Below are 24246 nucleotides of genomic sequence, written 5' to 3' on the forward strand. Positions count from 1 at the left end.
CATAGTCTAAAATCTAAAACCCAATCATCAGATATCAAGTTTTATCAAATTTATACGAGGTATGTCAAAAATACGAATTTTGTTAAAGAGTAAAATACCTTGATATTCCAGAATATCAAAATATGGGTATTATAAAAAGTTGTTGGGAATTAAAAACTATGTTTTATTATAATTACATCATTATAATTAAAAAAAAATTCAATGTTTTCTCAAATTACGGATACCCATCATCATTACTTTATTTCAATTATTTCAACTATTTTATTATTAATTTTACGAAAAAAAGTTATTCTTCATAAAATACTCTATTCTGGTCTAAAGTCCAAAAAACAACCATCAGATATCAAACTTTTTCAATTTTATACGAGGTATCTAAAAAAATATGACTTTTGCTTAACAGTTCAGTATAGTTTGTTCAACAGTAAACGGTTGAGTTCAATTAGTGCGGTCGTAAATATTATTAAATTTATCTGACCTGGCCCATTGTTAAGACCCACCCGGAGCGATAAGCAACCGAGGTAGACAGAGTTGGTCTTTTGACAATTAACACTGACTAGACGGTAATCCCATAATAAAGCAAAGAAATTGTACCAGAAAACATATTTAAATTTTACCTGAAACCGGACCTTTTATACTATTATCGGTTATTCCAGGATGTTTATAGTGGTAACTAATTGAACTCGACCATTTACTGTTAAACATACCGTACCTTTATAGTTCACAATATCTCATTTAGAAGAATGTAATTGAACAGTGAAACATATTTTGTAATTCCAAACAACTTTTTTTAATAACAATTTTCGATATTGTGAAATCTAAATGTACTTTACTCTTGAGTGAAATTCATATTTTTTTACATAATTCGTATGTCAAAATGTAAAATCGTATGTAAAACCTCGTATGTAAAATTAATAAAATTTGATATTGGATGGTTGCATCTGAGATCATATACGATGCAGGGTATTTTATAAAGAATAACTTTTTTCGTAAAACTGGTAATAAAAAAGTTATTAATAGGTTCGAAGTTACGCAGACATAATGTTTAAGAGCTAAAAATATTTTTTTGTTGAAAATGTATTATTGTTCAAGCTTATTATTAAATTTATTTTAGGTAAGTTTTAGAGAAAATATTTTTGATCACTTTTTATAAACAATTTTTTAGTTGGTAATTTTCGGTTTTTGTATTAGGTACATTTTTGTTATCTTTCTTAATTTTTGTCAAAAAGGAATAGTTTCATTCATAGTTTCATAGTTTCATTTCTAAAATAAAATTATTGAGTAAATTTTAAAAAATACATCAAATGCTTTAAAAAAACACCTATAAAATTGTAATAAATCTTTTCAAACTTGAGTAATACCGTTTTAAAGTGCTGGTAATTCTGTAAACTACGTTTTTACTTAAAACTTACGTAAAAGTTTTCAAAAATTGCATTTTTGCGTCATATCATTTGAATTAAATTTTTGGCATTTTTTTGAATGAAACATTGTTTAGTAAGATGTTTGAAAGGTAAGTTGTGCAAATTTGAGAGCTTTATAAGAAAAATTTTATTAGTTACACATTTTTAAATAATGTTTAAGCAAAATTCAGCCCACACCGTACTTATGCCCATACATTTTATTTCTTTTTATTATAACCATAAGATAGCTTAATTGTTCTTCTTTCCAATTAAGCTATCCTTTCTTGTTCCTTCTCTTAATTTCCTTCTTTCTTGTCCAATTTGTAAAATTTTATTTGATCCATTAATTAGAGAAATACACTGAAATAACTCAGCCGTGCACTTCGCTAGTTTACAGTGCGCCAATGTTTGTGAGAAGGGTGACTTATAGCGTTATAGCGTGAAGCGTTATAAATAAAAAATTATAGAAGCTACAAATTTAATTTTATAAAAATTTTAATCTTATATTTAGGTTTTTTTCAATAGTCTGAATTTTTCAATAGTCAAGTCAGTTTTTTTCTAAAATTTATATTTTCGGGGTTATTTAAAGAAACATCTAATTTCGCAGTTCATTTGTTTAATAAAAAATTAAGTGCCCACTTCTAGAGTAGAACTTTTTAATATGTTGTTTATTAAACATTTCTTAGGGCCATCGGTACATAATTCGCAAATATTTTAAGGCTATCCCTATTTTTTCTGTCTTTACACGGCAAATTACGTGTAGTAAAATTGTCACTGGTATGGATATGTAAACTTTACTTGACAATTTCATCATTAACTGTAAAGATGGCTTTTGAATGTTCTTGGATAACTTTTACTAGTATAATTAATTGCCTTAATTGTTAATTCAGTTAATTAATATGATTATTTCATATTTCCGACCAATAGAAAGCCACAGAAATACAAATTAAATTGATCATTTTTGATAATATCTCATCGTCAAGTATATTACGTCAGATGCCCTTCGTTGCTGTGAAAAAATACATTCAGTGACATTAATGACAATTACTGTTTTAAAACTTATAAAAGTGATGACTTTCAATCGTCAAATATTTATAACAACTGTGTGTTTAATTGTACTAATTTGTACTTACATAAATAAATTACAATAAAATTTTGGTTTTAAACAGTTTTATTCATGAAATAATCGCAGCAAATTGCAGCTCGATCTCTGAAATTATTATCGAATTGTTTCCCTCATGCCACTTGACGTAATTTCACTCCCCTTCGGGTCGTGAAATTAATACTGTCAAAGTGTCACTCGGGAAAAATTCGATAATTTCAGAGCTCTTGTGCAATTACTACTGATCATTTTTTCACTACTTATGTACTCAGTAATAATTTATCTACTGTACAACAAAAGCTAATAATCAATCGAGAAAAGAGGAAAAGTGATAAAGTGATTTTTTAATAATATATTGTTACTATGAAACGCTTACAATTTTGAACATCTGTAACAACACAATACTTGGATCACTGAATATATCCTGGTGTATTCTCTGCTTTGGATCTTCCATAAATAATAAACAATAAATAACTTTTTATTAAGTTCACGTCTTAAATCAATTATTTATCAAACATATTATCAATATTATTTAATCAACAACTGAAAATATTCCCAATGCCAGGTCAAATTTTTAAAATTGTCACTGTCTGACTGACAATATGCTGGCAATATTCTATTTACTACTGACAAAGATTTGGAAAATATTACCACGGACATTGTGTTCTTTTTTTTTTTCAAATCCTGAAAAAAAAAACAATAAATATTTTTGAAAAATTTAAACGCAAAATGAAAGACTAAATTATTACCGAGTGCCGAAAGTCTCTTACAATAAATAAAAAGTTTATTTTGAATGAGATATTTTGAAATTAAAAGTCACACTAAATTTTCTTTTAGTTTTTTAGCCCTGTAACTTATTAAAATAAACATTATAGAAGTTCCCAGGGACTTTCGGCCCTCGCTAATAACGTAATCTCTTATTCTGAATTTAAAATTTTCAAAAATACTTATTAGTTTTCTCAGAATTCGAAAAAAAAAATGAATTCCATTTGAGTAGCATTTCAGCAGAAACTACGTCCTACTATCGTACTACTATCTCCTTAATGAAATTAAAAAACATCTATATTGTTTGATTTTTTCCGAAGGGAAAATCTATATGCATTTGTATTAAATATTTTGTATTTGTATTAAATGAGGCGCTCAGAGCAACAGTGGCACAGTCCACAAATTGAGCATTTTTAGATTAATACATCAATAAAAGCAGAAAAATTGGATATATGGTTCAACAGTGGTCTACACAATCTAGCTCTATATTTGGCAAGATGGCACTACATAATGTATTGTTGCCTTGACAAATACTAAAAATACGAATGAAACAGTGGCCTAAGAGGATCGGAACGTATTTTCGGCTGCAATGCTATTCAAATGGGGATTCATTTTTTTCAAATCCTGAGAAAACTAATAAGTATTTTGGAAAAATTTAAACGCAGAATGAAAGATTACGTTATTAGCGAGGGCCGAAAGTCCCTGAGAACTTCTACAATGTTTATTTTAATAAGTTACAGGGGTGAAAAAACTAAGAGAAAATTTAGTGTGATTTTTAAATTCAAATATCTCATTCAAAATAAACTTTTTATTTATTCTAAGGGCTTTCGGCCCTCGGTAATAATTTAGTCTTTCATTCTGCGTTTAAATTTTTCAAAAATATTTATTGGTTTTTTCAGGATTTGAAAAAAATGAACACAATGGTAATATTTTCCAAATCTGTCTTTGTCTTACAACGCACTCAACCGAATATAATATTGTCAGCATATATTGTCAGTCAGACACTGACAATCAGTGACAATTTTAAATATTTGACATTGCATCGGGAATATTTTGAGAAATTGATTAAATATTATTGATATATAGTGTATTTGATAAATAATTGATTTAAGACGTTAACTTAATAAAAAGTTATTTATTGTGTATTATTTGTGAAAGATCCAAGCAGAGAATACATCAGATATATCCTGTGATCCAAGTATTTTGTTGTTAGAGATGTTCAAATTTGTAAGCGTTCCAAAATAACAACATATTATTAAAAAATCACTTTAACACTTTTCCTCTTTTCTCGATTGATTATTAGTTTTTGTTGTACAAATAAATTATTACAATCACTGAAAACATAGTTAGTGAAAAAATTATCACATTTATTAACTGAATTAATAATTTGCAATTATAAAAATAACAGTTATCCAAGAACATTCAAAAGCCATCTCTTTAAATTAATTATGACATTTTCAAGTAGAATGACATTCTAGTAATGTTTACATATCCACACCAGTGTGAATTTTACTATACGTAATTTGCCGTGTAAAGACAGAAAAAGTAGGGATACACGTAAAATATTTGCGAATTATGTACCCATAGCCCCAACCCTCAATTGTGTAGCTAAGACCCATCAAACAAGTGTTCATCGTATCAGAATCAGAATAATACGCATAATTCATAAGAATGACTATTTTTAATTTTATAAAGTAATATTTAATAATAATAACTTTAACCCCGTCCTTGAATGAGTGGTAAGAGCGCCTACCTTTGGATCGAAAAATCCGAATGGTTGTGAGTTCGAATCTCACCAGGGTCAGAAATGTTTCATTTATTATAAATTAATAAATGAAAATAGTTTCTGTCCTTGTGGGATCGGTACTCACCGGAGGGACCGCAGACGTTCGGATACAGTTAGCGTCTCTTTGCAAAGACAATAACGTCAACTTTGCAAAGTAACAAGACACTTACTCAACACACACACACACACTACACATTACACTAGGTACCTAACTGTTAAAAATTACCGTACCTACCATGCCAATGGCCATTAGGTGTCGAGGCATTAACCTTTTTTAAATAAAAAAAAACAATAATTTAATTTGTCATATTAATTTCCTATTTGGTAGCAAATTTTGTGGCTTATTACAAACTAAAATAGTAAATTAGTAATACAAAGTATTAATTTGTATTCATTGTATCAATTAAAATAAATAATTCTTTTGCGGTTCAATTTTTAAATCTTTTTTCTGTCGGTATCTTACTGTGTACAGGTAATGCTAAGAATTGCCATAATCTGTTCTCGGGAGTCTTAGTACACAAGATTAATGACGATGAACGACCCAAAAATACGAAAAATGTGCATTGCCAGGTAATAATAAAAATGTTTACAATCTAATAGTACTTTGAGGAATATGCAAAAACGTTGCCAAACTTCAGGGCTTCTTATAATCGGTAGCTCAATGTGGGCTTCCTAACGCTGCTGAACTCCTACAGAGTATATACTTTTTTTCGCAGCGCAAACTGGTGGTAGATACCATGAACTACGAGTGTATGTTTTGATAATAATTCCAGGCATAAGCAGCCCGGGCTTCGTATTGTTAATCATGATTTCAGAGCTACCTATGGTACATTTCTAAAATTTGTCCGAATATATATGAAGCCCAAGCGTATTTACATGTTCTGAGCTTGGTTAAAATATCGAGAGATGGTGTAAAGTACGTTTTTTGGGGAAATAACATTAAAGAATTACGAAGCCCGAATCCGGGCTTCGTAAGGAGGTGTCGGGCTTCGTATGACCGGTGCGATATAGCGTTTTTGGCTTCCTAAAGTCGGAATCCATATATATATATATATATATATATATATATATATATATATATATATATATATATATATATATATATATTTACTCCCAGCGTATGAAGTGAGCCACATATCAAAAGAAACTGCGGTTGAAGTGAGGTCCTGTACAAAGTGAGGTCCAGTATACGGACCTCACTTAGTCAATCAATGTAAGACTTTTTCGTAGACATGTACTGATAGCAAACACTGTTTTTTTACAAAAAAAAGTGGGACCTCACTTTGTATGGTCCACATCAATTTTTAGTTCAGAGATTTTCCGCATAGAGGCGCTGACTTTGGCGTATATTTTCTAACCATGTATATTCTATACCCTGTTGAATAACTTACGATACACATAGTGAGGACCATACAACTGGCAACATCTGTTCAACCAATCTTTAAAACAGTGGATCGTCAATCGTCGCATAAATTCAAACAGTACAAAAATGTTTAATACTTTAATCCTTTTTGAGAGCGTAGGCGCAAAATTTCGGTTGAGTTCTTTTTAAACGCATTTATTTTTTTCGATTCCTGAGATAACTAATAGGTATTTTTAAAAAATTTAAACGCAAAATAGAAGACTACATTATTCCCGAGGGCAGAAAGTCCCTTATAATGAACAAAAAGTTTCTTTTGTAATATATATTTAAAATTAAAAATCAGACTATTTTTTTTCACCCCTGTGACTTATTAAAATAAATATTATAGAAGTTCTCAAGGACTTTCGACCATGGATAATACAATAATATTTCTTTCTGCGTTTAAATTTTTTAAAAATACTTAAGGTTTTCTCAGTATTCGAAAAAAATGAACGCATTTAAAAATAATTCGAGCGAAATTTTTGCGCATATGCTCTCAGAAAGGCTTAAAATACTATAAATTTTTGTAATCAGTATTTCAATAGTTATTTATGATATAAGTGTTAAAAGTACACGTTTAAGGCACGCATGTGAAAGTTTGCAGAATGAGCGACAGCGAGTTCTGCAATTCACATGAGTGCCTTAAAAATGCACTTTTTAACACGCATATCATGCAAAAATTTTTCTACAAACGTAATTACAGGACAATATCTACAAAAACTTTTACTTGAACTTGACTGACATTCCATTTTTATATTTTTTTGACATTACATCAAAATTGCCTATACGATCAATACGAATTGCAGTGCCATAAAAATTTTAAAGCACTAGTGCCTTAAAGCAGCGCCGGATAAAGGGGCGGGCGAGCCGGGCGACCGCCCGGGGCGCTAGAATTTGGGGGCGCCAAATTTTGAGAGACGCTGATATATAAATATAATATTTACCCCCCTCCGTGGAGGGTGGTAAAGAGACGTTCGGGGCAGACGTTCGGATACAATTGGCGTCTCTTTGCAAAGACAATGACGTCGACATTGCAAAGTAACAAGCCACTTACTCAACACACACACTACTTACACATGACACTAGGTACCTAACTGTTCAAAATTACCGTACCTACCATGCCAATGGCCATTAGTTGTCGAGGCATTAGCTAAACAAAAAAAAATATAATATTTTTTACATTCACTATTTTTTTGGACTTTATAGATTATCTTTGGGCTAAGATTACTCCTAAGACAATTAATATTAAATAATTGTAACAATAAGAAAACTATTTCTAGCTCACAAAAATTCTCTAATAAAAATAATGCAACCTAAAAATTGTTATGGCTTTTAAAGGTCATTTGTCAGGTAATACCTATCACTTTTATGGTATTACAATGTTATACATACATACTTAAAATACACGAAGATCAGATTTACGAAGTATCAACAAATTTATGAATAGTCAGTGATATTATTATACTGCTGCTTGTCATTATAGCCTCAATGGTTAAATAGTTTTGTCTTCCTGTTCTGTAAACTTTGCTTTATCAACATTGTCGTGTGTCCTTGGGTGTGTAATTTGAAATAAAAAAAAACAAACCAGGTATATCTATATGAATTAGAATTGACAAGTTCTTTTTCATAATATGAATATATAGAAATTTATTTCGAATACTTTGTACGCGTTAAGATGTTTCACTTTTTGCATAAAAACGGCACGAACGACGTATGAAAAAAAAGGAATAATAGATTTTTGTATATATCATAAATTGAACGAGTAATTCCAAAATGATTTGTTATTTGAAATATCTTAGTGGCGTACTATGTTTTTCTTTAAAAAAATTCACACCATTTCAACAGTAGATATAAAATTATTAATTTTATGTCAAAAAATGCGCAATAATTACCTCTTAAAACACATCAAATTTCATTTGCATATCTGAACCGGTTTTAGAACAATAAAGAAATCGTCAGTTTGTAAGAAAAATGTCAACACCCCATATCTCGGAAACGAAGTATTTGCTGACATACGCTTATAGAGCAAACTATCATTATTTTTTCATATAGAATTACCCTTTAAAGTTTGTCGCATTTATTTAGAAACATCCTGTTTTTTCTTGACCACCCTGGATTTCCATAGTTTTTCCTGTATTATTTCACTTGACCGTTATTTTCAGTTCTTTCTGTTTTTCCAGTCCTGCAGGTTTCTTTTCTAATATTGCTTCGTCCATTTTATCTCCAAAAGATTTTCGGGGTCTGTCTCTCTTCCTTCTTCCTATCGGGCTCCAATCTGTTATTCTGTTTATCAACGATTTTGGTCTGCTCTTCTGCCACGCCCGTACCAGGTTAATCTCTTTTGTTCTATGTTGTCTATTATCCCTTGAATTCATTACCATTATTTTCTTAATCTCTATGTTATTTATTCTATCCCTTCTACAGCTTCTACTTAGGTATTCGATCTCTGTTGCTCTTATTTTGCATTTGGTTTTCGTATTTTTTATTCAATTTTCACACCCATTATTCAGAATACTTTTTGTCATGGTGTTATATTATTTTCTTCTTTTTGTTTTTATACTGATGTTCTTATCCCACAGTACCGGGTTTAATTTTAGTATGCAGCATATTGTTTGTCCTAGTAACTCGATACCTAAAACCATAGTTTGGTTCTATAGGTATCGAGTCATAGAGATAATAAAAAGCTCATGAGATAATAAAAAAAAATAATGAATGATTTTATTTGAAAAATGAATAACCATTTTCAATTTCGTTGCAAAACGAAAATACAGCCGAACCATATTCCAGTCCAACCAGAGAAGGTTCCCATTGTTTTCATTCTGGTGGGATATGTTATATGCCATTAGAGTGAAAACTTAGTCTTTCGATTTTATTTGAATTTGCATAGATGATTGTAAGGCCAAGGATATCACAACGGCTCTAAAAGGAAGAGAAAAAATAAAGATGTACAAGCTCGCGTTTGCAAAGAATATCCGCATGCTATTTTATGCTAAGTGGATCACTCCCTCAATTTAGTTATTGGGGATGCAGCTATATCTTGCGCACAATCAACATGTTTTTTGGTCGTGTAGAAGATTTATACACATTAAATGCTATAAATGAGTCAGATTAAATAAATTATTAGACGAATTTTTTACTAAGCAACAACATTTTTGTTTAATTTAGTAGTATTTTGTATTTTGACAACGACACCCGATTTGGGCGTCGAAACGATAATAAAATTATTTTTTTCAATTCAATGGTGGCTTATTTTCCATCTAAATACTTATTTATACATATTTTTTACTGGTTGTTGATAATGTGCATTTATCTTTTACCTCGCTTCTTCGTCGCTTGAATGTGCTCGCTATGCTATGCCCTATGTTGGATAAGTTATAAGTAATAACTATCCTACTATTTTTTAAATAAATATATTTTTACATAGTTCTTTATGGTAAAATTTTGATTTTTCCTATTTTTTTATATTTGCATTAAATTTGTATATTCTTATATGAAGGGGCGCCAAATTTTATTTTGCCAGGGGCGCTCAGAACCCTAAAACCGGCCCTGCCTTAAAGTAGCATTTTTAACGCACGTATGGAGTTCTAAAAATTGCATTTTTAACACGGTTGTAGAAAAAAGCCTTTAAATGAGGTGTCACATGATGTACTTACTTTCCTATTTAAAAAAATCAAAGTTGTGCCTATCACCTGAAGAAGAGGGATCGCGTAAAGTTCGAAACATTGACGCTATAATATACTATGATTATTTTAAAAATCGACCTATCCGAGCGTTTTTCTTATGTGCTAAAAATAAATAAGTTAATAAGGGGGGTAAAACTTATTCCAGCGAACTGTATTTGTAACAACCAAGGTAGGGATGGCGGTTGTTGAACAAAAAACCGGTTTTCGGTTATACCGGTTTTTTACTTACGGTTTAACCTGGCGGTTATAACTGGTCAAAAAAAGCGGTTGTTCCAAAAACCATTTTTCGGTTTTTTTAATCAGAAGCAAATACTCGATAGGTTATAATGTTAATATAATGTTATATGTTACATTACATTTATATTGCAATTCAGTTTGCTCAATTTTCCTCCCGAAAAATTCCCCAACCAATTCAACCTATAAAAATTTTCCCATGTGCTTTCAAATTACCCTAAAAATGTTCGAAAGTACCCCAATCTGGCATCTCTGATTCGTCGCTCGTTGTAGACGGCGTCGGTGTATATTGCGTTGTCAATTGGGATATTCCCAAAACTCCCAAAAGTGATGATCCTACCGATCTACCGACATGTCCCTAGGATCTATCGAGTTTAAAAAAATACCCAAATGACATATTTTACAAATTCGATAAACCAATTCATCATTTATTGCCATCAAAAAATTTCAGTAGGTAGTATTTTTTAACACGTTTGTATAATACCTTTCATTTCCTAAGAATTATGTATTATTTAAAAATTACATAATGGAGATTCCTAATCGTATTTCGGTATTCACATTTCATACAAGAGTCTCAAAGTACTCAAGTATAAACAATTTTTAGATGATTTTGGGAATATCGATTTCAAGCAGATTACTTACCTTTTTATGTAAATATTCATGTGTTTCATAAAAGCTGATGTGACAATTTCGTCCAGTTCTTTATTAGTAAATAAAAGTTGAATTATGGTTGTTTGGGTTAATAATTATATAGTACTTCGCATATTATTTATAATACATATAGTAGGGGAGCAAAGTATGCTAAATGTGCAGTCACTCGAGCGCTTTGGGGACCTATTGGGTTGTGATTATTAGGTTCTAAAACCAAAAAAGTTAAGTAAAATTTTCTATTTTAGTGGGGACTTTCCATATTTTAATTTAATTTTCCATTTCCAACACCCGTTTTCTCCGATTATAGCGCCACCTATCCGTATTTAGAAAAAACGTTTCGAATAAAAGTTGCTTATTTTTACGCAAAGAATCCAAATCTGAAATAAAAAAAGGAGTTTCTATTTAAGATTTTAAAGTAACCCACCCCCCCACCTCCGTGGGGGTCGTGTTTGGTACCATTCGATAGATTTCAGAAAAAATATTCAGAAATTGTAGTGTATTACCTATAAGAAGTTACCGTTAAGCCGGGTCCAGACTATGTAACAAATCATGTTAAATAACAAAGTTTTGTAACTTGTTACAAAATTTTAAATAAACAAGATTTAAAACACAGTGTTGTATAACATTTTTCTGGTTATATAGCATGTTTTATGTTATCCAACAGATGTCGGTAAACATCAAAGAAAGTTATAAAACCGCACCGCGACTGATCTACACCTAAAAACATGTTATTGAAACATTTCTCTGGCATAGTACCTACGCGAGCAGCAACCGTTGGAGTCATATCGCCTTGTTCATTCTGGAGTGATTGTGCTAGATTTTTCTTTACTCTGTTCACGTAGGGTTATTTACGCGATGAAATTGTGGAAAGAACTGACTACTCATTTAATTGAGCTATTTCGTAAGTAACGAGTATTATGGGATTGCTATGGGATGAGCTACATTTATTGATTTAAAAAACAAATAAAAAACACGATGAATAGACTGAAATAGAAGTGAAAATAGATACAGAAACTGTAGTTAAAACTAATGCACGTACGCCTATAACTCAAGCCAACAAAAGAAAAGCAGTACGCGGAACCTTAACAGCAAATCGGTGCAAATCAACTCTAAATTTGACATAAATACTATTCTCTACAGAGCAGAGTATTCAGACATAAAACCTGTAACATTCACTTCATTCGCTACACAGATGCAGACTGCTTCATCAGCTACTCAAACAGGCACTCAATCATACAATATATCTGAGCCTTTCTATTCCGTCCACTACACCTACATCCGCTACTTCTCCAGCTACACCAATTCAAACAGACAGTGACACTCAATCATGAACAGGTGAAGACGATAATACTGAGGAATTAAATTTTACAGAAATGTTATACGTCCTCTCTGAAACAATGAGTAAAAAGTTTAAAAAATATACTTTGCTAATAATATAACTGTTAATCTTTCTCTTACTGGAATTGCATCTCGAAATGTCTTTCCTGCCTATTTTATGGCCGATTTCATTTATAAGAAATTCAAAATCAGAACTTTCTATTCTTAAGAAGTTTTTAAAACTGCCATCACATTTAATGTCTCCTGTCGATGGGTCTATGTTATCTCTTTCCAGATCAGCTAAAAGAGCTGTACCACTACCTATATTTTGCTCGAGCTGCTAATGAAGGACACATCCAAAATATTAATTTAACACGCCGGTGTCGCCTCCACAATATTACACAAGCTGCTGTTGCTATGAAGAGATCCTCCATACTTATATGACGCAATTTTATATATTACCTAACCTACCAGCTATCCATCTAAAATGCTGCAAAATTTATGCGCATGTTGTTGTTTTGTTTTTTGTTATATAGTCTGGATACTCATGCTATATTATAACAAGTTACATAACAAAGTTGTACAACTTTGTTATTAGCATGTTTTGTTACATAGTCTAGACCCGGCTTTAAAAGTTCCCCGTTTCAGGAAAAAATATTGTCTAAGAGCGATAGCCTAGTGACCTAGTGGGTAGACCTCGGATCTCGGATTCGTAAAGCAGAGGTTTCGATTTCAAATCCGGGGTGTGGATCTCCGATTTTTTTATTTATTGTTACTGCATTCATGTCTGTAGACAATGTTGCAATCTATTATGAGCACAATAAAAAAATATAGTAATAGAATAATAAATAAATATTTCAAAAAAAAACAAGAAAAAAAAATACAATCACTGGAAGCGAAACTAAACAATACGGAAGAAATATAACCACTGGATTCGGAACTGGATATGGAACTGGATAATATTAGAAAACTGATATTATAATATGTAAGCACTACGAGCCTAGTAGGCCCATGGCTTGATGTACTATTTTTTTCCACTCCCTTTTGTCAGTCGCTTTTGTTTCCCAGTTCCTTAAGTTAATTCTTCTCATATCTTCTCTAACTTCATTACTCCATCGTGACCTCCGTCTTCCTCTTCGTCTTTTCCCTGTCAATGCACTAGATAGTACCATTCTGGGAATTCTAGATGGAATCATCCTCTGCACATGGCCCAACCATCTAAGTCTTTGCGCCTTAATTACTGCTAGTATGTTAGGATCTTGATAGAGCTCAGTTAGTTCCTTATTTGTTCTTCTTACCCATTGTCCATTCAAGTTTTTCCCACCGAAGATTTTGCGCAGTATTTTCCTCTCCCAAACTAATAACAACTCTTGATGTTTTTTTTGTTGTGACCCATGTTTCAGAAGCATACGTTACTATCGGCCTTATTACGGTTTTGTAAGTTCTTAGTTTTGCTCTTCGTGATATATGTTTACTTCTTAACATCCCATTAAAAGCAAATATAGCGCGGTTGCCCGACATAATTCTCTTTTATATTTTTTCTTCACAGTTAGGATCTCTTGTGAAGACAGTTCCTAAGTACTCAAATCTCTCAACTTCTTCGAATTTATACTGTGTTCCCTTCGCTGTTGTCATTGTTATGTATTGCCCCCGAACGAATTGCTTATTTGTCCATTCCATATACTTTGTTTTTGCTTCATTTATATACAATCCTTTGGTTGCTGCCCTCTCCTCGAGTTTCATGAGTGTTTCTATAAGTTCTATTTTGCTCCTAGCCAAGATTACCAAATCGTCTGCGAATGTCAAGCACTGATGCTTTTTGTGGTAGATCAGACCTGTTCTATTAATGTTTGCTTCCTGTATAACCTTTTCTAGTAATATGCTAAACATTATAGACGATAATGGATCACCCTGTCGCAGTCCTTGTTTGACCTTAAAGCTTTCTGTTATAGTATTGTTTATCTTGACTTTATCATACTGATATATCACACTGATATTGTTTAAAAACACTAATAATATTGATATAAAATGTTAATCAATTTTATTTATTGTTATAAGAATCAAAGGTAAATATGATTAGGCGAATGAAGCCTTAGGTTTCGCAGTCAATATCCCAACCACACACACACATGTTGCAATCTATTTCAATACGGGTTATAGTACAAACTATATAGTCCAGAAAGCCACTGCGCATCCGCTAGGAAAAATATTCTAATTCGGATTTTTTGCACAATCTTACTTAAAAAGGACCCCTTTTAACAAATTTGCATGTTGCCAGGACCAAAAGTTGGTCAAAAATTTTTTAAACGTTTTTTTTGCTTTTTTCCTAAAATAATTTTTTTTTGCATGGAACAAATTTTTTTTAGGTTTTTTGGATCATTCCAAACAGAAAAGGTCTTTAGTGACTTTTCTCTAAAGTTGATAGTTTTTGACATATAGGCGATTAAAAATTGAAAAATTGCGAAATCGGCCATTTTTAACCCTCAAAAACTATGTGAAAAATTGAAAATTTAAATGTTGTCAAGGTAGGCAGATATTCTTTAAACATCGATTGATGAAATCCCGAAGAGTTTTTTGCAATACAATATCAAAAACCCCTTTGTTTTTAATTGCCAATCAAGCGTGCGCGACACTATTTTCCACCGTTGCATGTGTATACAGTATGGTGCAAATGAAAGGAATAAATTCGTTATTTCGTAAACCGGTGACTTTAAGGAAAAATCCCAAAACAGGTCGGTTTTTATTTTTAAGTTATAATATTGTGGCATATATAGTATACTAGTGACGTCATCCATCTGAGCGTGATGACTTAATCGATGATTTTTTAAATGAGAATACGGGTCGCGTGCTGGCTCATTTGAAAGGTTCTTCAATTCTCTATTCAGTAATATAAACATGTACATAATTTTTTATAAAGGGTGTCCAAAAATTTTTTATTAAATTAAATCATTTGGCAAATTGACAAAAAAATTAAATTATTAGACGCCCTGTATAAATAATTATGTAAATGTTTATATTACTGAATAGAGAATTGAAGAACCTTTCAAATGAGCTAGCACACGACCCCTATTCTTATTTAAAAAAATCATCGATTACGTCATACCGCCCAGATGGATGACGTTACTAGTATACCATATATGTCACAATATCATAACTTAAAAATAAAAATCGACCTGTTTCGGGATTTTTCCTTAAAGTCGCCGGTTTACGAAATAACGAATTTAATCCTTTCATTTGCACCATACTGCATACACATGCAACGGTGGAAAATAGTCTCGCGCACGCTTGATTGGCAATTAAGAAACAAAGGGGTTTTTGATACTGTATTGCAAAAAACTCTTCGGGATTTCATCAATCGATGTTTAAAAAATATCTACTTACCTTGGCAACATTCAAATTTTCAGTTTTTCACATAGTTTTTGAGGGTTAAAAAAGGCCGATTTCGCAATTTTTCAATTTTTAATCGCTTATATGTCAAAAAATATCAACTTTAGAGAAAAGTCACTAAAGACCTTTTCTGTTTGGAATGATCCAAAAAGCCTAAAAAAATTTTGTTCCATGCAAAAAAAATTATTTTAGGAAAAAAACAAAAAAAAACGTTTAAAAAATTTTTGACCAACTTTTGGTCCTGGCAACACGCAAATTTGTTAAAAGGGGTCCTTTTTGAGTAAGATTGTGCAAAAAATCCGAATTAGAATATTTTTCCTAGCGGATGCGCAGTGGCTTTCTGGACTAATACATTTAATATCAAAATAGTGGGATATATTTTTTTAGTTGAGGACACTTGGTCACATTGCATTGTTTCAGGATAAGGTGAAATATCTTCAATAAATGGAAAAAAGCATGTATGTCATATATTATAATACTTTCTATACTCTTAATATGTAGTCTCGTATAAATTTGTAGTGACATGATTTTAGGTATAAGAACAAGAAGCTTGCAACAATTTTCAGAGAAAATAAAAAACTAAAACTATTTTAAAATGATTATTCGAAATAAAACATATGCACATATTCACTGTATTTGCCATCTAGTGGAATAACTGTAAAATTAAGTCAGTAAAAAAGTACATTAAGTTTAATTAAATTAAGTAAATCATCTTGTATACTAAAATTAAGGTTGGAAAATTGTCGTTTCAAAATGAAAATCGACAGGGGCAACAGTACCTATACTAAAATACACTCTGTATAGATAATTATGTCAATGTTAATAATACTGGATAGAGAATTGAATATCCTTTCAAATGAGCTAGCACACGCCCCTCTTCCCTATTTAAAAATAAGGGGTGGGGGAAATGGAAGGGAGGGGTTGACAAATGACAGATATGTATGTACCGTAAAAACTGTGTTCCCCTTAGATCAAAAGTCGGGCTTTTATATTTATATGTTAAGTTCAATATAAATTTCACATAACTGAACTATCACTGTATCCTCCATTTTGATTATTATTGTTCTCAACTAACGCTATTTTCAAAATTCTTGCTTTCCTATCCATCTTTAACGTAAATTATTAAAAAATATAAAACTATTTCTTTATTAACGCTAGTCTCCGATAAGGCTACCGTGATTTAATGCTGAGGTACTAAAATGTTATAAAATTAACAAACAGTACGAGCAAGAACAAAGAGTCCACATCCTTCTTATAACTACAAGTGACTGAAACATCGAAACAATAATAATTCTTACTGTGTTATACAGAAAAAGGCAGTAGAAACGATTAATCTCATATTTATCGACAACACTGTATGGTCCTCACTTGATGAGCTGTAAGGAAATATACACGTAAAGTTGTCCTCACTTTGTGCGCATAACGAAAAAGTATATACAGTCTCACTTTAATAGCTGCGTATAATGGCCTCACTTGGGTGGCAATATACTTGAACAATACGGGGCACATATACGTAATTTTTTTTGTGTATACTCGTCATTTTTTAATTGCTATTTACTTGTCAAGGTCACTATGAAGAGTTGAAACGATTATGTCTACGTTTTCTACCGGTCCTCACTAAGTGCGCGTAATGTCAGGACCTCACTTTGATATCTGTGCATAAATATATATATATATATATATATATATATATATATATATATATATATATATATATATATATATATATATGTATATATATATATATATATATATATATATATATATATATATATATATATATATATACAGGGTGGTTCATCTTATTCGCCTCGGTCTCTGTACGGAAAACCACTTGATATTTTAAAAAAATTTCTTCAGAGAAATATACAGGGCCTTTAATACTACAACCTAAAAATAATGTGAATTATACAGGGTGTTCCAAAAAAGAGTGGTATATCAAAGTTATATTTTTTCTTATGGAATGCCCTATATCTGATAACATTATTGAATTGACCTTGAAAAATAAGCTATATTTTCATAAGGGTTCCCTATACCTAAATACAGCGTGTTTTGATTTATTTCGATTTTTATAAAAATGTAAGGTTTTAGAAAAAAATAAATATCTACGAATCTAAGAAGCAGTAACAAATTCTTTCTTGGATCTTAATAATAGACTATTTGGCATACTTAAACAGATGCTTATTGCAACAAAATTTCTTACAGGGTGGTCAAAATATGAGATTGTTCTATTAACAAATTCAAGCTGTAATAACTTACTTATTTTAAATGGAACACCCTGTATCTTACTAGTCTATCGCGTAGAAAATTTTCTTAGCTTTCAATTTGTATTAGGGTTTCTATACCTATCTTTTTACAGGGTGGTCAAAATATTAGATTGTTCTATTAACAAATTCAAGCTGTAATAACTTACTTATTTTAAATGGAACACCCTGTAGCTTACTAGTCTATCGAGTAGAAAATTTACTTAGCTTTCAATTCTTATTAAGGTTTCCTATACCTATCTCCCTTCATTTTTTAAATATTTAAAGATTTCCTAATTTGTAAGCTTTAAAAATTAGAATTAAGTACCTATGTCGTGGTTATGTACAACACATCACCAACACCGGCAATATACTTAGAAAAGATACTGTCATTAATAATAAAATTTTCATTGTTATCATGTAATCACACAGAGTGTTGTATTATTTTAGTTGATTTTGGCCTACATGTGAAATTGAATAATATGTTTATCTTAAACTGCATACCCTATATTAGATGCCGTATTCTGGAAGATATTTAAATTATATTTCATTCCGTATAAGTATTTTCCATATCTTAGCCCAACGGTTATTAAGTAAATTTAAGAACGCCACTTTTTGTTCGAATCTTTAAATCGCAATTACAAACAATTAAATGCAATGGCTACTTTGACTAAAACGAGCCTATTGTACAAAAATATGTAAAAATGGGTATTTACAGAATAACATGGGAATTTATATTTACAGAATAACATGTGTATTGAGAATGTTAACATGGAATTGAAGAGATTTTAAATATCTTCCATTATAAAGAATAGAATATCGAGTATGTCATTTAAAATAAGAACACTCTGTGTGATTAAATGATAAAAATGTGAATTTTATTAATGAAACTATCTTGACTAAGATATTTAAGTATATTGCCGGTGTTGGTGATGTGTTGTACATGACCACGACATAGGTACTTAATTCTAATTTTTAAAGCTTACAAATTGGAAATCTTTAAATATTTAAAAAATGAAGCTAGATAGGTATAGGAAACCCTAATAATAATTTAAAGCTAAGTAAAGTTTCTACTCGATAGACTAGTAAGATACAGGGTGTTCCGTTTAAAATAAGTAAGTTATTACAGCTTGAATTTGTTAATAGAACAATCTAATATTTTGACCACCCTGTAAAAAGATAGGTATAGGAAACCCTAATACAAATTGAAAGCTAAGTAAATTTTCTACGCGATAGACTAGTAAGATACAGGGTGTTCCATTTAAAATAAGTAAGTTATTACAGCTTGAATTTGTTAATAGAACACTCTCATATTTTGACCACCCTGTAAGAAATTTTGTTGCAATAAGCATCTGTTTAAGTATGCTAAATAGTCTATTATTAAGATCCAAGAAAGAATTTGTTACTGCTTCTTAGATTCGTAGATATTTATTTTTCTCTAAAACCTTACATTTTTATAAAAATCGAAATAAATCAAAACACTCTTTATTTAGGTATAGGGAACCCTTATGAAAGTATAGCTTATTTTTTAAGGTCAATTCAATAATGTCATCAGATATAGGGCATTCCATAAGAAAAAATATAACTTTGATATACCACTCTTTTTTGGAACGCCCTGTATAATTCATATTATTTTTAGGTTGTAGTATTAAAGGCCCTGTACATTTCTGTGAAGAAATTTTTTTAAAATATCAAGTGGTTTTCCGTACAGAGACCGAGGCGAATAAGATGAACCACCCTGTATATATATATATATATATATATATATATATATATATATATATATATATATATATATATATATATATATATATATATATCATTGTTATTTTGCTTTTTTTCTAAATCTATGAAGAAGAGGTCACGTGGTTCATTTGTTGCCCGATTTTTTACATTCATTAGGTGTTTAACGTTATGTCCTTGCTTTTTAAGACATCTATTATATCATCTTGCGGAGTACTAAGATGAAATTTCAAAATTTGAATGATCCAAACCAACATCCCAGATAGCACAGGGCGTCCCGAGGACGTCCGTTTCAGGTCCCAATTAAGTCCGAATGTACGGGGACCTCAATCGGACGTCCCCAGGCATTACAAATCCATACGTCCCCAGGAAGTACGATTAGGGACGTCCTCAGGACGTCTGTTTCAGGTCCCACTAAGTCAGAATGTAATGGGATCTTAATCGGACGTCCCCAGGAAGTACGATTACGGACGTAATTCTTGATGTCACAAACGTCACAAAATTGGGAGGAGCTTAATCGACTCGGCGACGGCGACTCCAAACAATTTTATTTGTTATTAAATAACAAATACAAACAAATACAAATTTTGTAACATAAATGGTCATACATAAGGAATTTTTCATTTATTTACGTGGTTTGTGTGACAAAATAAGACTTTTCATTGAGGTATTTAGTTAAAGAAACGTGTCAATTAAGAGATTTTTATTCGTTTTTGCCCAGGTGAGTTAATTTAATGCAATGTTTTTAAGTACGCAATGTTTTTAAGTACCCAGGTGAGTTAATTTAATGCAATGTTTTAAGTGTGGTGAACGCAAAAATTTTTGAGGTTGTGTTTGTTTTGTTTATTTTCAGATCTTTTGTTTTTGAAAAGAAACATGGCTTTGAAGCATGTTATAAAACTTTCTACAATCAGTGGTTTTATTAATGACAATTAAATAATAAAAAGAGGTGAACATGCTTTGGAATCTGGCCACCTGAAGAAAATGGACTTCAACTGTGATTTCCAAATTATTAAGGGTGAATATAGGTATGATAACATAGGTTAGTTAACATAATAGTGAATTATATTTTGGTATAATTTTATTACAGAGTTGGAAGACAATGGTGACGTTTCATCAGCCACTTGTGCTTGTCCTAGAGGCATTAAATACCATGTGGCATTGGCACTTTTTGGACAATACAATATATCCCTGACAGATAAAGCTTGTTCTTGGAATGCGCCACCAAAACCAAAGATTGGGCCATTACCTCAATCTGCCGAGGAGCATAATCCAAAGCCATTTAAATCTGCCCTGGAAGAAGAGCTATCGGAAGTAGCTGCTAACACAGCAAAAGAAACATTATTTCTTCTGATTAATTTCTGGAGGCCACAGATTAAATATTAACATTAAAAGAAAGATGTGCTTTTCATGATCAGTTAATAAAAGACATCGCTGCCTCCACTACTGGTCAGGTGTCCAACAAAAATTGTTACATAGCCACAAAATTTAGAATAACGTCTAGCAACTTTGGTGACAAGAATCTACAGGTCGAGCAAGTCTCGTAAATTTCACGATTGCGAGCCACGCTTCACGCAACCGTGTTTGCGTACTTGTGTTTCGAGTTGCGTGGTCGTGCGGAGTTATATTTACCAAATTTAAATATAATCGTTTTCAAAATTAAATCAATATGGCTACTGGGTGTAAAAGATAAATCTTATTCTATCTGTTCTTAATGAGTTTTAGATAATTTTAGTTGTATTTCTTTGTAATATTGTGTTGTACAAAGATTAATTTAACATTTTCTCTGGAAGTATTAATTTAGAAAGATAATATGCTTCATTGGTGTTGTGTTTTGAAGTGTGAAATGCAAAGTAATTGTGATAGTTAAATGCAAGATAAAGTTCACTTTTAAACTGAACTAAATAAGGTATCTGAGAGACAACAATGGTTAAATGCAATACAATGTACAGGTTTTACTAGCGAAATGAAAATTTTCCTGTCCTGTCTGCTGTAATCATTTTATATCTGGTAAGTTACAATTGCAACAGTAACGATTTTTGAAGATGTTAACATTTTAATCTTATAGGAAAACCAGCCGACTTAATCGATAATAACAATCTCCAGATTGGGTTCCTTCAATAAATATGGTCTATAAACACAATGAAATAAGTTCCCCAAACTCTAAAATGGAGTGGTATCAAAGGAGAATTAAAGGGAAAAATATTCATATTGAAATTATTTATAAGGCACTGGACTGTCTTAAATTCTACAATAATACTAGGTGGGTAAATGATTTTAGACATTTTTCATTAAGAGTAGATTAAGATTAAGTAGATTTAAGACTTGTTTACACGGGTAGAGTAATGATGCAAGTACTTGATAGAGTAGAGTAACTCTACCTGTAAAAATGCTCAGCACAGTAGAATAGCTGGTAGAGTGTATAGTTGGAGTTAAAGTAGAGTGACTAGCAACCTATGGCAAAGTAACTACTCTATGACCACCACTACTGCCAAAATGTCTACTCGGCTGCACACTCTACCCATGGAACACGCTCAATTATGGCAGAATAGAGTAGGTAGGAGAGTACATGGGGGTGCTGTCATTCTGGCTGGAATTGTGTTTTGTGTAAATAGTGAAAATGAAGTTCACCGAAGATGAAACTTTAAAACTTGTAGAGCTATAATACGGCGAATACCAGTGTTTATGGAATTTAGGTAGTGTATACTACAGAAATAAAAGTTTGCAGCAAGCTGCGGAGGATGAAATCGTCGAAAGAATGGCAAAGGGGGCTTTGGAGTAAACGAGCTTCAGCAAAAAATTAAGAATTTAAGGTGCACTTATAATCAAGAGTGTTTAAAAATACAAAAATCGGTTTCACTATACTAGCATCAGTACTATACTTGTACTCTCCTCATGTGAATGGTATCAAGCCATTTTTGGTAGAGTACTACCACTACTCTACTCTCCTCAAAACTCTACCCATGTAAACAAGTCTTTAGAAACAGTGGAAAATGAGGTAGCTAGTAGAGTAGTAGTAGAGTAAAATATACTGGTTTAGCAAATTACAATGTTTTAAGGTAATACAGTAGCGATAAACAGGTAGCCAAAACGTGTTCCAAGATTGTCACTGTAATTTTGAATATTTTTCGAGGCATTTGGCACACGTATTCATAAAATAATAAAGAATGGCGGTACAGAGCCCAATTTGAAAAATATATTAATATGTGGAAATTACTCTGTAATTATACAATATTTAAAAAACGAGCCTGTACCGCCATTAAGAAGAACAAAAAAATACACTTTCTTCAAATAAACTTTTTTATCCAATGCCTAGATTTTGTGTAATTTTGGAACTACTAATGAAATAAAAAATTTTAGTAGTTCCAAAATAACACAAAATCGGATAAAAAAGTTGTATTTGAAAAAAGTGTATTTTTTTGTTCTTCTTAATGGCGGTACAAGCTCGTTTTTTTATATTGTATTTAATTACACAGTAATTTCCACATATTAATATATTTTTCAAATTGGGCTCTGTACCGCCATTCTTTATTATATTACGAATATGTGTGCCAAATATCTTGAAAAAATATTCAAAATTACAGCCGAAATCTTGGAACACATTTTCGCTACCTGTTGATCGATACTGTTTCCTCTTAAGATAGTTTTAATAGTTATTTATGATATAAGTATTAAAAGTACAATTTTAAGACGCGCATGTGAAAGTTAACTTGAAAAAATAATTTTATTAATGTTTTGACTTCCACATCAGATGTCATTGTCAAAATACAAAATATTCATTATTATTAGGTTTGTTCTAGCAAACAGTCAAACTAGTCAAAAACCATCAGCAAACAGTTGGTCAGTAAAAGAACATAATACAGTCACCAGTGCGATCCCCTCTACTCGCGCTGCTCCACTATTCGCTGATGGTTTCAAACTGATGCTAGAACAAACCTATTATTATTATGCATATCATTATCTGTAAATAATATTTCTTCTGATTGTTAATTGTAAAGGATAGAAAAATTACCATTTATTTTATTTTTTTAGAATCAGCTGAGAGAAGTGGTCTACAAAAAACCAGGAAGGAAACGGAATATGTGGCTACAAAAGGCAAAAGAAAGGTTTACAAAGCAAATGTGACACATCTTTTTGAAATATTTAGGAATATCAGTAAATTGCATTGAAAAAATGTATGAAAAGATTTTGTTCAATAAAAATGTTTATATTTATCAAGGATGTATTATTTGGTATGGCCACATATCGTCAGTGATGTAATAATACATCCTATCTGTTTTTTCATGAGTTTTGTAAGAGAGACTAAAAACTTGTCTTAGGGTCACCTCCTGTTTTCATATGATATTTTTTGACTTGTTTTGTAGTAAATTAAACTATCTATGAACTACAAAACAAGTCAAAACTTACATATGAACACAGGAGGTGACCTTAAAACATGTTTTTCCATCTCTCATACAAAACTCATGAAAAAAACAGATAGGAGGTATTGTCACATCAGCAAGGATGTACAGTGATGAGTGCCCTAATAACCGGCAA

The 24246-nt window shown here is 31.3% G+C and overlaps 1 long non-coding RNA gene across 1 annotated transcript; it reads left to right on the plus strand.

Annotated features, from left to right (window-relative positions):
* The first annotated feature begins 21223 nt into the window (after positions 1–21223).
* Positions 21224–23924, plus strand: LOC126885125 (uncharacterized). The gene is made up of 3 exons (XR_007698288.1): positions 21224–21720; positions 21779–21973; positions 23743–23924. It is a non-coding gene; the product is annotated as an uncharacterized LOC126885125 (long non-coding RNA).
* The last annotated feature ends 322 nt before the right edge of the window (positions 23925–24246 follow it).

This window comes from Diabrotica virgifera, chromosome 5 (assembly GCF_917563875.1).
Source record: "Diabrotica virgifera virgifera chromosome 5, PGI_DIABVI_V3a".
Classification (NCBI taxonomy): domain Eukaryota; kingdom Metazoa; phylum Arthropoda; class Insecta; order Coleoptera; family Chrysomelidae; genus Diabrotica; species Diabrotica virgifera.